The sequence below is a fragment of the Lampris incognitus genome, chromosome 3 (assembly GCF_029633865.1).
Source record: "Lampris incognitus isolate fLamInc1 chromosome 3, fLamInc1.hap2, whole genome shotgun sequence".
Taxonomy (NCBI): Eukaryota; Metazoa; Chordata; class Actinopteri; order Lampriformes; family Lampridae; genus Lampris; species Lampris incognitus.
In genome coordinates this window covers 17,410,111-17,425,812 of record NC_079213.1, presented here as the reverse complement: position 1 = coordinate 17,425,812, position 15,702 = coordinate 17,410,111, and positions in this window count along the sequence as shown.

Here is a 15,702-nt window from a genome sequence, read left to right as displayed (position 1 = left end):
TCACAGCCTTCATGGACATCAGATGATTGAATAAATGAAGTAGCTAGAAGTTGGAGAAACTGGGCATGAATTACCGGTGCTGTTAAATCACACATCAAGTAGTGAAAAAAAGAGGAAAGAGCCTTCTTTGTTTTCTCCGCTGCATAACGTCATTATAACACAATCACCATTCACGCATCTTCAACAGCATATGAATAAAACTCACATACAGCCATCGGCAGGGGTATGTCATTTTCCCACTACACTGGTGTACCGTGTTGTTCCCAGACCAGAACTTTGATCTACTGTTGTTGGTTCACAGTTGGGTTTGATTTTGATATAGTAGATGCATGAGCTGGCAAGGCATCCAAATATACCCTATTTCTAGTTTCACTGGATGTTAATGCAAACTTGTGAAAACATGTTATGAAAAATTTTTTACTGTGATTTGCCAATTTGTACTTAGGCAGTGCATAAATATCCTAGGCTGAATAATTTCCCCATGACAGCCACAGTGTTGGGTACATAAATCACTCCTGGGCTGCTGGATGCTGCTCATGTTGCAGTATAATGACCTACAAGCTGGTACAATGGCAGCATTGTTAGGTACAGTAAGTCAACAAGACCTATAGTTCCACTTAATTCCTTTATCTCTGGCAGGGTAAAAAAAAAAAAAATCCATGCATCAACACACTGTGCTGTGTCTAAAACCTTGCATGTCAAAATACCCCTGGCCCTGTAAGGACTGCATTCTGGTCGTGCTCTCTTAAATACACAAGGCACATTAAACCACATCAAGGTCTTAGGAACAGCGGTTTTAATACACTGACATAATGTTATGCAACTGGAATTTCCATGAGCTCTTAGTCAGTTGGCCTATGCCACTTTTTTATTGACTGGTTGATACAGTGGTAACTTGCATAAGCTGCCTATCAGTTGGAACTGGAACAGGGGTTTTGTGCAGATGCTACTGAACAAACAGGAAACGCGATAAAACATCTCTCATGTAAGTATGTAAGTGGATGATTATTTGCATAGATTATGAAATGTGATCTAGAGAATACCAGCAAAACGGTGAGGAGGGAAATGGAAAAACAGACAAATTCTCACACAAAAAAAATAATTTTGCTGTGTGTAGAAAGGGAAGAAAAGCAATCCCTAAAAGAAAATCAATGAAAGAATTATATCAATTAATGCATGTTGAATTAGCATGTACACAAAAACCAACATGAACATATATATTGTTGTGCCCAAACACATATCCACACCATCTACTGCATACTTCAATCCAAGCACTTCCAGTAGCAGCCTTTCAAACAGCTCTCTCTTTTTTCTCTCACTCACTCACTCTCTCTCTACTCACTCATTCACTCACTCTCTCTTCACACTCACTCACTCATTCACTGACTCTTCTCACTCACTCTCACTCACTCTCTCTTCTCACTCATTCACTCTCTCTTCTCACTCACTCACTCACTCACTCTCGCGCTCTCTTCTCACTCACTCACTCACTCACTCACTCACTCACTCACTCTCGCTCTCTCTTCTCTCACTCACTCACTCACTCTCGCTCTCTCTTCTCACTCACTCACCCACTCTCGCTCTCTTCTCACTCTCTCATGCTCTTCTCACTCATTCACTTTCTCTTCTCACTCACTCTCTCGCTCTCTATTCTCACTCATTCACTCACTCTCGCTCTCTTCTCACTCATTCACTTTCTCTTCTCACTCACTCACTCTCCCTCGTCTCACTCACTCTCTCTCTTCTCACTCATTCACTTACTCACTCTCTCTTCTTACTCATTCACTCTCTCTTCTCACTCACTCTCTCTCTCTTCTCACTCACTATCTCTCTCTTCTCACTCACTCTCTCTCTCTTCTCGCTCACTCTCTCTCTTCTTTTTACAAGCTGATAAGAGTTGGTCTGGTACATGAAAAGGGATTGATCAGTCCCCTCACTTCTGTGTCTGCTGCCTTCAGCAGTAGCCCTCTTATCTCGTCTGCCATGTTCTTCAGAGCCCCCTCGGCCTGACAACAAAGTACTTTGGTCTCAAGGTGTTGCAGAGGCCACCTCTGCTCTGCCTCGCTCTGTTTTGTGTCTTTGACATGCAAATTGGGAACAGAACAGACCTTGTTTGAGCAAAAACAGTCGGAAACTTCACACGACCCCTCCAATCCTCATCCGTTCTGGAGACATCCTCAGGCCTCAATGGCTTCTATTGACTGAATTAAAGTTACAATACGCAAATTTACGCTCGCCGGAAAGGGAACGCATGTGCCATTGGCTACACTTTAAACCGTGCTGTCACTTGTCACCCAAGGTGTGTTAAGTTAAGCTTCCTCTAAACACTCTGTAAAACTGTAAAGGAAAAATAGAAATCAGTATTGCAGAATGTGACATTAGCTCCCTGAAACAACTGCAGTGAAAAATAATAATAAGAAAAAAAAAAACTAAAATCCCTCCAGAAGGATTTATATAATCCTAATTATCGCCGATATGCTTTCGTTCCGTCTCTGAGGAAAGTTCGTTTTTCCTTGTATTGTTTTAGATCAAAGATTTGTTTTTTGTTTTTTTGGGCCGGCAAACGTAAGTCAAAGTTTGGGCGATATGACAGCACTGATAAAAAATAGAAAAATAATCTGTGATTGCCATAGCCATTCTTTGTAGCACTGCTATCAGTAGAGGTTCCTTCCTTTCAGTAAATGTTTGTCGAAATGGGCTGTGAGCTGCGAAACTAGGCCAGTGTGTTTCAATATACAAGTCCAATGTGGTGAGAATCCCAAATGCACATCACATCCAAACACTTCCCAGCCATGTGCAATGGGAATTCTGCCTGCCCAATTCAGGCCCAACACTGGTATTTGGGTAACCACTGTAATTTTCTATGCATATGAGCCGGCCTTGCAAGAACGAGAAAGCAAACGCCCCATTAGCATACAGTTACATTCTATTAAAATAAGCCCCCCGGGCCTCAAAACACAGAATAAGATTACAGATTATGAATGCTGTTAAAACTCAAGCCAAAGCCCTTATCTCCGACGAGGGGGTGCTTTGGGTGTCGCTTTGTTGTTAAGTGACTAATCTATCAAGTTTTATGGTAGGATAGATAGCGATATCACTCAGAAGCTTTCCTAAGCTGTTCTGCACAATTGATGGCTTTATCTAAAGTACCCTGCTTAAGAGCTGAAGTCATGCACATCACCATGGACTTTTGTGGGGGGGGGGGGGGGATTTTCATGTAACCGTGGCTTACAGTTCGCAAATGCTCGGCCATTCCCAACAAAACACATCTCTATTTACTTTACATTCGTCTAGAGTAATGTAGATTGCATGAGCAGGTCAGGTTTTCCATAATGCTGTACCGCCCTGCTGCTAAACACTGCTGTCATACTGTGGGCATCATGTGCTATAAACTGGAAAAGAAAAGTCAGAGATTCAAATCAATACGCCTGTGAATGATAATGTGGTGTTGTCAGTCTTTGATGTCTATAGGGCGTCCGGGTGGCGTGGTGGTCTATTCTGATGCCTACCAACACAGCGATCGCCGGTTCGAATCCCCACGTTACCTCTGGCTTGATCAGGCGTCCCTACAGACACAGTTGGCCGTGTCTGCAGGTGGGAAGCCGGATGTGGGTATGTGTCCTGGTCGTTGCACTAGCGCCTCCTCTGGTTGGTCGGGGCACCTGTTCGGGGGAGGGGGAACTGGGGGGAATAGCTTGATCCTCCCACACGCTACGTACCCCTGGCGAAACTCCACTCTGTCAGGTGAAAAGAAGCAGCTGGTGACTCCACATGTATCGGAGGAGGCATGTGGTAGTCTGCAGCCCTCCCCGGATTGGCAGAGGGGGTGGAGCAACGACCAGGATGGCTTGGAAGAGTGGGGTAATTGGCAAGGTACAATTGGGGAGAAAAAAGGGGGGGGGGTCAAAAAAAAACTTTGATATCTATATAGGCAACCATTTGTAAGTGCAGGTTTGCCATTCTAGGTTGTCTGTGTGTGTGTGTGTGTGTGTGTGTGTGTGTGTGTGTGTGTGTGTGTGTGTGTGTGTGTGTGTTTATTCACGATGATTTTAACACAAAAAAATGTCTTTGCCACTCAAGTACCAAAATATCTTGACTCCCGTTTGCACAGCAAGTCGACATTGGATCTAATTCGCCATTCTGCTGAACATGCACTTTCGCGACTAAACTCAAAATACCTGCAACATCTCAGCAAAACCAAATATTTGCATTGCGTAAACCAGGAGGACTATTTTTTAATTTCAGTTTAATTTTATGGACCCATGATATGCATTATGCATCTTTTCGGGTGGGGTGGGTGGTTGGAGGAGTGCGCTTTCTTCCTGAGAGGTTTGCCAAAATAGCAAATTTTATGAAATTCCAGCTCGGTCTGTCCTCCTCTCTCCTCCGGCCCGAACGCCTCTCATCTTAAAGGTTGAGGGGGAAACGCGACGGTGGTTTCGCGAGCCAACATACACAGCAACTCACATTACACCTTGTCACCCCTTGGCAATAACACAATGTGTGTCTTTGTCAAAAACAAAAACAAGATGTCCAGCCCGCTCCCCCTGGAAAGCTGGCCATTGGCGGAGGCATGAGAGGTGAGGGCAGCGGGGGTTAAAAAGGGAAACTTGGAAGAGAAAAAAAAAACCTATAAGGAGACACAACATTGGGTCTGTGTAAACAAGGGCCAGATGTAGCTAGCTAACGGATAACCCCCCCTCCTCTCCAACCCAGTTAAGCGACACTTCTAAAGAGGCTTTCCTTGGCTTTCCTTTCCTTGGAGGCTGAGGGAATTACTTAGTCAAATACATGGCCTTTTTAAAACGAATACAGCCTCGGGCCTGCAAGCCGAGTGCGCTGCAATATGGAGGTTTCACTTTTCCAGATTGTGCGAACGTATTTAAGAGTATCCTGCCCTACGAGCGTAGCAACTCAAGATGGTAGTAGGCTCCTAGCAGGAATTACTTGCAGCTTTTCACACGATAAAACTCAGCAAATGCTCAAATAGTAATAAGAAGAAAGGTTATTTAATTGAAACGGAGAAAACACATTATCATATTTTCATAAATATCACAAAAGTGGCTTTAGGAGAACCATGAAATCGTGGCGTTTCGGGGGCCGAGGTCATCTTGGTGTGTTATTTTAAGGCCAAATGGGTTTCAGGGGGTGCCCAAGAGGATCAACACAGTTTGAGAGACCACCTGTATGCACACATGCACGTATGTAAACGCAAACACACACGCACACACTCATGCTATTAAACTCCCACCCAAACGAGCGATAAGGAAAATATACACCCATACGTTTACGATGTGCATACGTCTTAATACAAACCCACACATAGACCAACTTAGGTGCAAAAAGACACACACTAAGACATGCACACACACACACACACACACACACACACACACACACACAAATCCCACCCAGTTAGCGTATGTGCACCAAGACACACACACACACACACACACACACACACACACACACACACACACACACACACACACACACACACACACACACACACACACACACAGCATGACCTCACTGCTATCTTCCACTCTCACACAGCTCTGTTATCTTGAGCTAAGCTTAGCCAGCCACTCTCTCCTCAGCTCTGTTTCAACACTCCCATGTGTCACTCCGCTAATGTCCATGAAGCCTCTCACAAACCGCCGCTAACGTGCTGTCTTGTCAGCGCAGCCAGGCTGGGGTTCCAGCAGGTGGACGCCAGCGCGTCTTACAGGGGCGCAACTGCCTTAGAAACTGATGTCATTTATCGCTCGTGCGTTTGAGAGCGAACATGCTGGGGTTAAGCTGAACCAGGCTGGAAGTCCTGCTGCGTTGTCCGGTCCATGCTCAACCTCGTTTTTCTTCTTACCTCCGGGAAAAGCATACTCCTCTCTCCCCCGCCTCCTCATATGATTCGCAGTCTCTTCAAGATCCTTGTGGTCACCGTGCTCTCGCTGTGGCTACATGTCTGCAACACCGGCCCTCGAGATCGAAGCTCCGAGCGGATCCAAAAACAACTCAGGAGAGGATTCCTGCACAGCTGCTGCGTTGTGTCTCTGCCTCTTGAAATCAGCCGCAGCCATGAAGCCGTGAGAGAGAGTCTGAACGCAGAGATTGTGATTCCAAGGGGAAGCTTCTCATTTGGTCATGGCTGTCCAGCAATCGAGGGGTAGGGTGGAAGTGTGGAGTGGAGTGGAGGGGAGGGGGAGGGGAGGGGAGGGGGGGGGCGACAGAATGAGGTGATGTCTTTATCTGGAGTGTCTTCAATCCCAGTGAGTGTGTGAAGTGATTGAGAGAGTGATAGAGCGAATGTGTGTGTGTGTGTGTGTTTGTGTGTGTGTGTGTGTGTGCGTGCGTGTTGTGTGGCGGTGGGGGTGTGTGTGTGTTTTCAGGGGCAGTCAAGCTTTGTCGGCCCCTCCCTTAACCCCCCCTACACACACACACACACACACACCTACCCAACCCTCCTCGATCTACTCACACCCCACCACGCTTGCCACTGCTCTTCAAACACACACCTACACACTCAAACACACCCCTGCTTCAGAGTCAACAACCCCCACGTCCATGTCCTCTCCACCCCCTCCCCCCACGAAGCCCACTCCGAGCAGCACCCCCAACCAAAATAAATGACTCCTAGAAGCCAGATGACTGTCAACTGTGCAGCTTCTCTCTCTTTTCTCTCTCCCTCTCTTTGCTGAAAGGCCGATGACACAGCTCTCGCTCGTCTGTCTTTCTCCATCTCTGTCTGTCCGTCAAAAAATCAGATGACTATCCTCTCTGTCCATCTCCTTCTTCATCTGTCAATACCCCTGTCATCAAATAATTCCTGCAGTTATCTAATCTGCGGTACCTGCTACAGTCTGCCCTAATAACGTTGCATCTGATTTGATCCAAATCTACCAGATCTATCGACAGATCGCACAGGGAACACGGTGTTTTCAGCATTTTCTTCTGTTTTCTAAAACTAAATGGAAAAACAAATCCATTGCTGTGACTGCACTATAGTGTCAACTTGGTTACCCATAGTATGATTGACAGCATCTCTTTTGAAATGATTAACGACACACGTTTCTTTTTCAGAGATGACAATGACGGTGGTAGTCGGCTTTACAGCTGATCATTTCGATCCCACCCGGTTGATGAACCAGTATCGCGTTCCCAGACCGGGCCCTCTTTATGTCCAATCATCAGCAAGCCAGCAACAATTTTAGTTGCGTGCATTGCTGGTCAAGTCATCTCCTAAGTTTTTCCATTGCATTTTTTGGAGGTTGACGCTGCGGTTGAATTTGAAGGGTGCTCCCTCTCAAGTCAATTTCATCCATCCCAGGAAGTTCTCATGAGAGGGAGACAACCTTTAAGCCCCCCCCCCAACACACACACACACACCTCTCATTTCCACCAATCCCAGCGATCTGTGATACGAACTCGTTTATCTAATACACCATAACATACTGATCTTAATGCATTCTATATGCCAGATATGAACAAATATTTGTATCTTGCAACTGCATTTACTGAAGTTCTGTTTGCGAGGGCAGTACAGGAAACAAAACAGTCCCCAGCATACGCAACAGCCGACAGCATGCAACACATTTACTTGACGTGTCACTGGAGCTTTGGTGTGATTTATTTGGACAAGGTCCACACCATCAGTCATCCTGGAAGGCTAAAAAGCCGCGATGGCTTCATTTAGAGAGTCTCAATGACAAATGAGTTTACGCAATTGTCCAGCGGACAAAAGCCCCCTCTCCCCTTGACAACACCACGGGGAGACCTCAGAGAAGGCGAGAGAACTGTGTGTAACTTGCCAAATTACCTGCTGCAAAAAGGAAAAGAGCCATGACTCAGTCGACTAACTAGCTCACAGGGAGAGAGAGAGAGAGAGAGAGAGAGAGAGAGAGAGAGAGAGAGAGAGAGAGAGAGAGAGAGAGAGAGAGAGAGAGAGAGAGAGAGAGAGAGAGAGAGAGAGAGAGAGAGAGAGAAAGAGACAGAGAGAAAGCGCTAGCAAGAGGAAAAGAAGAGAGCGATTCAAAGAGAGGACAAGGAATTCTCTGTGTGTGCATGAGATACCCTATGTGCTTTAGCAACAGATTTCTACTCTGGCACACCAAAGCATATTTCAAATTGTGTGTGCATGTGTGTGTGTGAGAGAGAGAGAGAGAGAGAGAGAGAGAGAGAGAGAGAGAGAGAGAGAGAGAGAGAGAGAGAGAGAGAGAGAGAGAGAGAGAGAGAGAGAGAGAGAGAGGGAAGAGGAGAGAAGGAGGGAGCAGGAGTGGGGGAAAAGAAGAACGAGAGAGAGAGAGAGTTAGACACAGAGAACAAGAAAGTGAGGAGGAGAGAGAGGGGGAGAAAGAGAGAGAGAGCTTGGCAGCACTGTCAGATGGGGTAAACCTCTCAGAAAAGCGCTCAAGTTTTCCAGGGGTCTTGGCAAAGCTTTGCAAAAGCCACTTTGTGTTTAATCCCGGGAATGACATGCATTAAGTTTCCTACTGCAGATATTTATCAGCATATTCATTTCCAAAGCTCTGGACATCTTATTTCAGGTAGGAGGTAGTAGAGAGGACAACCTCCTGCAAAATAATAAAAAAATCCCTTTTCTTGACCGCGATTAAAGACAGACAGCCACTTGATTCAAATAGCCGAGCAGACAATGGGTGGGTGAGAAATGTACTCGCGTGAAAAGGAGACAGGTCGGAGGATGAGCGGCATTCTCTCAGACAAAAGGCAGATATCGGCCTTTCAGAGAGAGCTTGGGCTTGTGGCCAGGGACCAAGGGGCCATATAGAAAATACAGAGGACAGTTGACCTCCCTGTCTCTCCCCGCTTACTCCCAAAAGAGAAAGAGAGCAACAGAGAGGGAGGCATGTGCATGCCAGTGCATATCATCTGTCGCCACAACACTAGCTACCTCAGTCTCTGTTAGCACTTATTTCAACTTGCAGGTTAGTGTAATTTTAAACATGTGAAACTTCCAACGCGTCAAACACACACACACACACACACACACACACACACACACACACACACACACACACACACACACACATATATATATATATATATATATATATATATATATATATATATATATATATACGCAAAAACAGCTGCGCTCCAGTTCTCTAAAATCTAACAATCTTTCCCAGACAGAAAAAGAGCGGACGAGTGCACCTTGCTGCCTCCCGTGTAACGGCGGCGACTTGAGCGAGAAACACCTAGAGAGATTGTTGCATAGCCTCTTCCCTCCTCCATTGTGAAACGGATTGGCCTTTTTCCCCCCAAAGCCACCATTGTGAGTCTGACATAATATTTCAGCGCTCTGCCAGGGCCCATGGACATGTGTTAAATGGATGACACCCCGGTTGCATTCAGATGTTCTAGGCCGGTAAGCAAAGAATAACTAATGGAAGGTTTATGCAGTGACCTTTAACCCCCATGTGTCCAGAATTGTGCACGTGCACATGTGGATGGATACATGTAAGCGCACACACATTTCTCCATTCAAAACTGCTTAAACCTCACTCTGCTTGAAATTACTTGCGGATCTTTGCTCAAGAAATCGGGACAACCTTTTAATCCAGTCTCTCCAAGTGCTTTCTGAGCCGCGTTATTTTTCCTTGGCAAGACCCAAAGATGGGGAGTCCAGACAAGGACTAGTGGTCTGTTCTGGAGTTGAAACTCTAAACCAAGCCGTGACTATGTACTGAGTGTACCCATACACACACTCTCACAGACAACGAGACACACTTAGTCACTCCTATTTCACCAGTGCATTGGAACAGAACTAGAGGTTATCATGTGGCCCTTATTTCGCCTTCATTTATTTTCCCCCGGGGAAGGTCTGCTGACTGTGCAAGGTATTTTTTTCTTAGCAATGGCCAGCTTCACATTCACACAGTTACACACATTCACACCTGGGAGCTGCCCAACACAACCGCAGTTTTTGACTGCTGACCACTTAGCTTCAATGTGCTAAGGTCAAGGAGGTAATAACAGAGTTTGAGTTCACATGGGGAGAGCTTGGATAATGGGGACAGGTTTCTATTCTATTCTATTCTATTCTAGATAGATAGATAGATAGATAGATAGATAGATAGATAGATAGATAGATAGATAGATAGATAGATAGATAGATAGATAGATAGATAGATAGATAGACAGACAGACAGACAGACAGACAGACAGACAGACAGACAGACAGACAGACAGACAGACAGACAGACAGACAGACAGACAGACAGACAGACAGACAGACAGACAGACAGACATAGATAGATAGATAGATAGATAGATAGATAGATAGATAGATAGATAGATAGATAGATAGATAGATAGATAGATAGATAGATAGATAGATAGATAGATAGATAGATAGATAGATAGATAGATAGATAGATAGATAGATAGATAGATAGATAGATAGATAGATAGATAGATAGATAGATAGATAGATAGATAGATAGATAGATAGATAGATAGATAGATAGATAGATGGATGGATGGATAGATAGATAGGTAGATTTTCCAGTTGAACAATGGTTCATCATAAAACGCCAAAAGACTTTAACACACACTGTGAATATAGTCCAAACAGGCTGTCTAAGCACTGCATCACATTAGCTGTCTTGCAGTTTAAACAGTGTCTGGAGCCCAGAATAAATAAACTGTGAATACAAACGGCAGGGTGGGTGGCAGCGGAGAAACGTTTGCCATATTACTAAGAGCTCTTCATGGCAATGCCTGATGAAATGCTGGAAATATACATTTGCAAATCAAGAGCCAAAACTGAGTCAAATCCAACAAGATTAGACTAGTACGGTATCACGGGAGAACATTTCAGAAACTTTCTTGACCCTCGCCAGAGCCATGACTTTGCACCCCTTGGATAGAGCAAACGTCACCCTGGCACTTCTCATAGGAAGACCATTCCCCTCCAATATCATGTAAACGACCTTGTCATTCACTCGCCCATGAATGGTGCTTGTTAACCCATTGCGTATTTGTGTAGTGATTCGTATAGTTTACTGTCTACTACACATCATGCAGTGACCTGGTATTGAACGTAGAGTCCAGCATTATCTGTGCTGTATGATCATATATGCTTGTTTTTCTGTTAATTTGTTGATGAATGCAGTGAAGTTGATCTTGTTTGGTGGTTTCACATGCCTAAAGTGGCATGGGCAACTGTACAGTCACCAACATATTCACACATATGCAGACAGGCATATTATCTCACTCTTTCTATCCCAATCCCTCTATTATCTAATTCTCACAAATGCACAAACATACTCCAAACCACTTTGGACAAAGAACCCACTCCCGCATCCCAAATCACATCCATTATCGTCCCCTATTCAGCTTCATTCACACACCGACAGACGCCTTTCAGCGGCCATTCACACTAGGAAACGGATCTGTAGCCTCCACTATAACAAGGCCTTCGAATCTGCAGATTCAAAGGCCTCATTGCTGCACATCAGTGCCGTGGAAGTGTTGCTCAGTACCCTTGCCGGTTCAGTGTTAATGTTCCTTGACCCTTCCAGGCATCGTAACAAGCCCGGTGTGACTGGGGTTTCTGGCTATAAAACCCTGCCGAGGTTTGTTAACTTCCACAGGGTGTTACCTGCACACCTCTGAAACAACGGAGAAGGCAGTAAAAAAAAAAGAAAACAGTAAAAAGCAGGAAATTGTCAACGACCTGCGATGAGATCGGTGGTGAAGACTCAGCTAAGGAGCCACTGACCTGAGTGCAGGAGTTTCTAAAACCATTACAGCTACCAACGATTTACATAGACTACCTATTGCAGTCTGCAATTGCCTCTGAAAACAAAATTAGCAGTACACTCTCATTACTTTAGAGAGCAATAGCACCAAAAAAGACAAGACTAGGATGGATGTGGAGAAAACTCCGACTTTTTGATCCAAACTAGCATACACACACACATGGTTGCAGGGATGAGGGTCATTACACATTATCATCTCTGCTCAGACGAATCCCATCATACACGTCCCACTACCCATGGACTCTTTATCACTGTCACCTCTATCTGACCCCGCTTTTTACAAGGGCCCTCCTCGGCTAAACCGGAAACCTTTGAACGGAAAACGTATGCACCGTCAGTCAAAGTGTTTGAATTTCATCAGAGGCTTCATGAAGCCGCCGGGATTTGTTGTGTGTGTGTGTGTGTGTGTGTGTGTGTGTGTGTGTGTGTGTGTGTGTGTGTGTGTGTGTGTGTGTGTGTGTGTGTGTGTGTGTGTGTGTGTGTGTGTGCATGTTCAGAAAATCGAGCTGTGAAAGGGTTTGCTGATTGAAGTCAGCTGAAGTCCCTCAGGTGGGTCAAATATACTGAGGGGATTTTTTTTTCTCATCAGACTTTAGCAAACAAGCAAACCCTTGAAACTTTTGAGATTGTCCGTTTGTGGCGCCAGAAGGTCTTGTCGGCAAGCGTATTTGGAAAGAAGTTCTTTAATAAGTCTCATCCCTCTCCTGTCAAAGGTGTCTGTGTGCCTTTAATGCCAAGGGAACTGGTCTGAGGTGCAGTGCGGGTGTCAGGATGAGACGCCAGGAAAAATATCAACATCATAAACCATCCACTTGTCTTGGAGTAGGTTTATGTAAATGTGTTGCAGATGCAAAAAAAAAAAAGAGGACAAAGAAAACTTTCAGGAAGCTGCCCATCAATATCAGAAGACTGAGACTTTATAGTACTCGTCAATGACTATTATGTTTACAAACCACAATGTAATAAAAATATTTCACAATCACTTTTCTTTCTGTAAGCGTAGGTGTGGTTCACAAATGGATTGGATTACATTTTGGAGCAGAACTGCGCAATTTGAGAGTGATTAATATCTGTCAGCAGCTACTATTTCTGTCAAAAGCACATCTGTCAAGTCTTTAGCCTGCTTATAGCTTTTGCTTATACTCCTGGATATGTAGGGGAATTATTCTGAGCTTCAAGTGGATTTTCGATGAATCCCTCGACTACTTACTGGCAGATTGAGAATAATGCTATTTTAAGGCTTAAAGGTTTATCAAAATAGCGCAGAGGCCTCGAACACACAAGGCAGGAGTCGGGCCATCTGTAACTTCTGTTTGTTGCGATTCGGACTGGTACGTCTCACGTAACCGACTTTGACTTGACACCCACCACCCACGCCAAGTTTATTTCAGAGCAATCTCGGAACCCAATGTCGTCTGATGTTTTAGCCTCTGGGAACAACGGCCAATATTTCCGGCCGCTGTCCGCTTACTTCGATTTCCTACGAAGACTTCCGGTTTCGTGCATCCGCCATTGTTTACAGTCGGATTAGCAACTTGAGACGCGAGAACGGAGTTGGAGCTGAAGGACGACGTCTATGACTGGATTGTTTCACAAGTATTCAGCACGAGTTGAACGTTTCTTTACACAACACACAATTATCGATACTTTTTGAAGGTATTTTAGATCCAGACGACATTTCGGCTAAAGCGTTCCGCCTCTTTCGCTCCCCACACTGACTGTTAGCAACGTGCAACCAAAGCTGGTTCCTGTAGAAGTCCCCGCCTACGGGATGTACTGCACCACAAGGCGACATCGCTAACCGCTCGGCTAAAGGCTCAGACCCGCTAGCTAAGGACTAATGTGTCTTATTAGTAGTTTACAGTAGATTCATTACATGAAATTTACAAATTACAGACGATCTCACAAAAGTGTAGAATATAATAGTAGAATATGATAAATGAAATTAAATATGTTGTGCTTTACTGCTGTTTGGGCATTAGCAGTACATTGGTCCCCGAAGTTAATACTACCCAGACGAAATCTGCACATCACTTGCATTGGGCAAATTAAGTCTCACACTGCCAAAGTTCAATTTTGCAAGTGAAAGCCATTTACATCGTCACTGCTACAAATCAAGGGGAGGTAAAAAGGTGAAGGCAATTGAATATGGGAAAACATTTGCCTTCTTCTCCCGGCGAAAGGGTGTGAATAGTCACTGTAAAGCAGAGAATTAGCATGGAGTGAGGGCGAACTTTCACACAGGCCCACCACTTCACTGAAGACCTGGATTATAGGTGGGAAACAAACCATCACAGGGCTCTAGCACCTATTAGTGAAACAACAGACTCCCTTTCTTACTATATTACTATGTGTATAGGCCTACGCTGTGTATGTGTGTTTGAGAGGGAAAGATTAGTGTGTGTGTGTGTGTGTGCGCGCGCGCGTGCGTGCGTGTGTGTGTCTCCATTCTGCAGCTGCAATTATGTGCAATGAAACCAGTTTTATTAGCCTATATTAACTTTGAATATACACACGTGCATGCACACACACACACACACACACATTTAATTTGATTTTGCTAACTGATGCATTCCTTCTTTAATAGAAACAAAAGGTCACTGTGACCACTAGGGAAAGGTGAGTTAGTTTGTGTGTGTGTGTGTGTGTGTGTGTGTGTGTGTGTGTATGTGTGTGTCTGTGTGTGTGTGTGTGTGTGTAGCTTGATGCTGTAATGAGGCTGGCAATTCAGTTAATATGAGCACGTGATTTTGGCCACTGTTGTCTCACACTTATATAAACACACACACACACTCAGACACACAGACACAGACACACACACACACACACACACACACACACAACATAACATAAAACTATCCACTTGAAGAAGTTAAAATCTTAGAAATGTACAGTATGGCCAGACGATAGTTTTTCTGAAACAAAACTCTGCTTGTTTGTTTTCTCATTGACAGGAGAAAGTTGCTTAGCCCAGTTTATTGACTCAACAAAACCGAATGAGCGAGGCCAAACTAAATACTTACTAATTGAGTGAGTAATGGCGGGGCAACCGACCGTAGTAATTAAGAAAAAGATAGGAGCCACCATTTCGCCTGCTGTTAACAGGAAAAACATAAATTATTAAAAACAAAACGGCAGGCCAGATAGACCCAGATACCTATGATGAAATCAAAGATGGGAAGAAAGATAAGAAACCGGTTCGTCTGGTACTTGTTAACAGGCAAGTACACGTGACACCCTTTCCACAGAAACCTGTAGTGACCTCAATACCAAAATCAGCTGGCAGTTCTGCCTCATCGTTCACCGCAATCCTTGTGGTCCAGCTGTCTGTATCTTACTGACTCACAAAAACACATATATATGATTCACAATCTGTCACACGTCAGACTAAATGGAAGAAGAAGAAAAACAAGCCTCTGTGACACTCAGCTCATTTCCAATAACCGAGTCGGACGTACGGGTGACGAATTGAAAGCGTGTGGGAACCGCACGTAAGAAGCGCTAAACATATGCTCACACGTCACGCAAGAGAAAAGGGGGCGTTGCACCACGCTCACCATGGGAAAGTGAGCCTGTTGGTTGTGTGCAGTGATGGCAAGAGTTTGTGTATGTGTGTGTGTGCACGGATTTGAAGATTCCCACATGTATTCTGCGCAGGAGATAGATGTAGGCCAGGGAATGGGGTTGTGTACACAGGGGCTTAATGACAGGCCCATGAGGGGATGGCACATCAGTCAAGCACAACGGACTCACACACACACACATATAATATATACAAACAAACACATGGACATGCACGAACGCTGGCCTGTGTATTACACAACCAGAGGACTCACTTTCCCATCATTTAAACATGACAGGGGTTTGGGAAGGGCGGCTGGGACCAAGCCTGATGTTCCGGACGCTTTGTCACACTCCG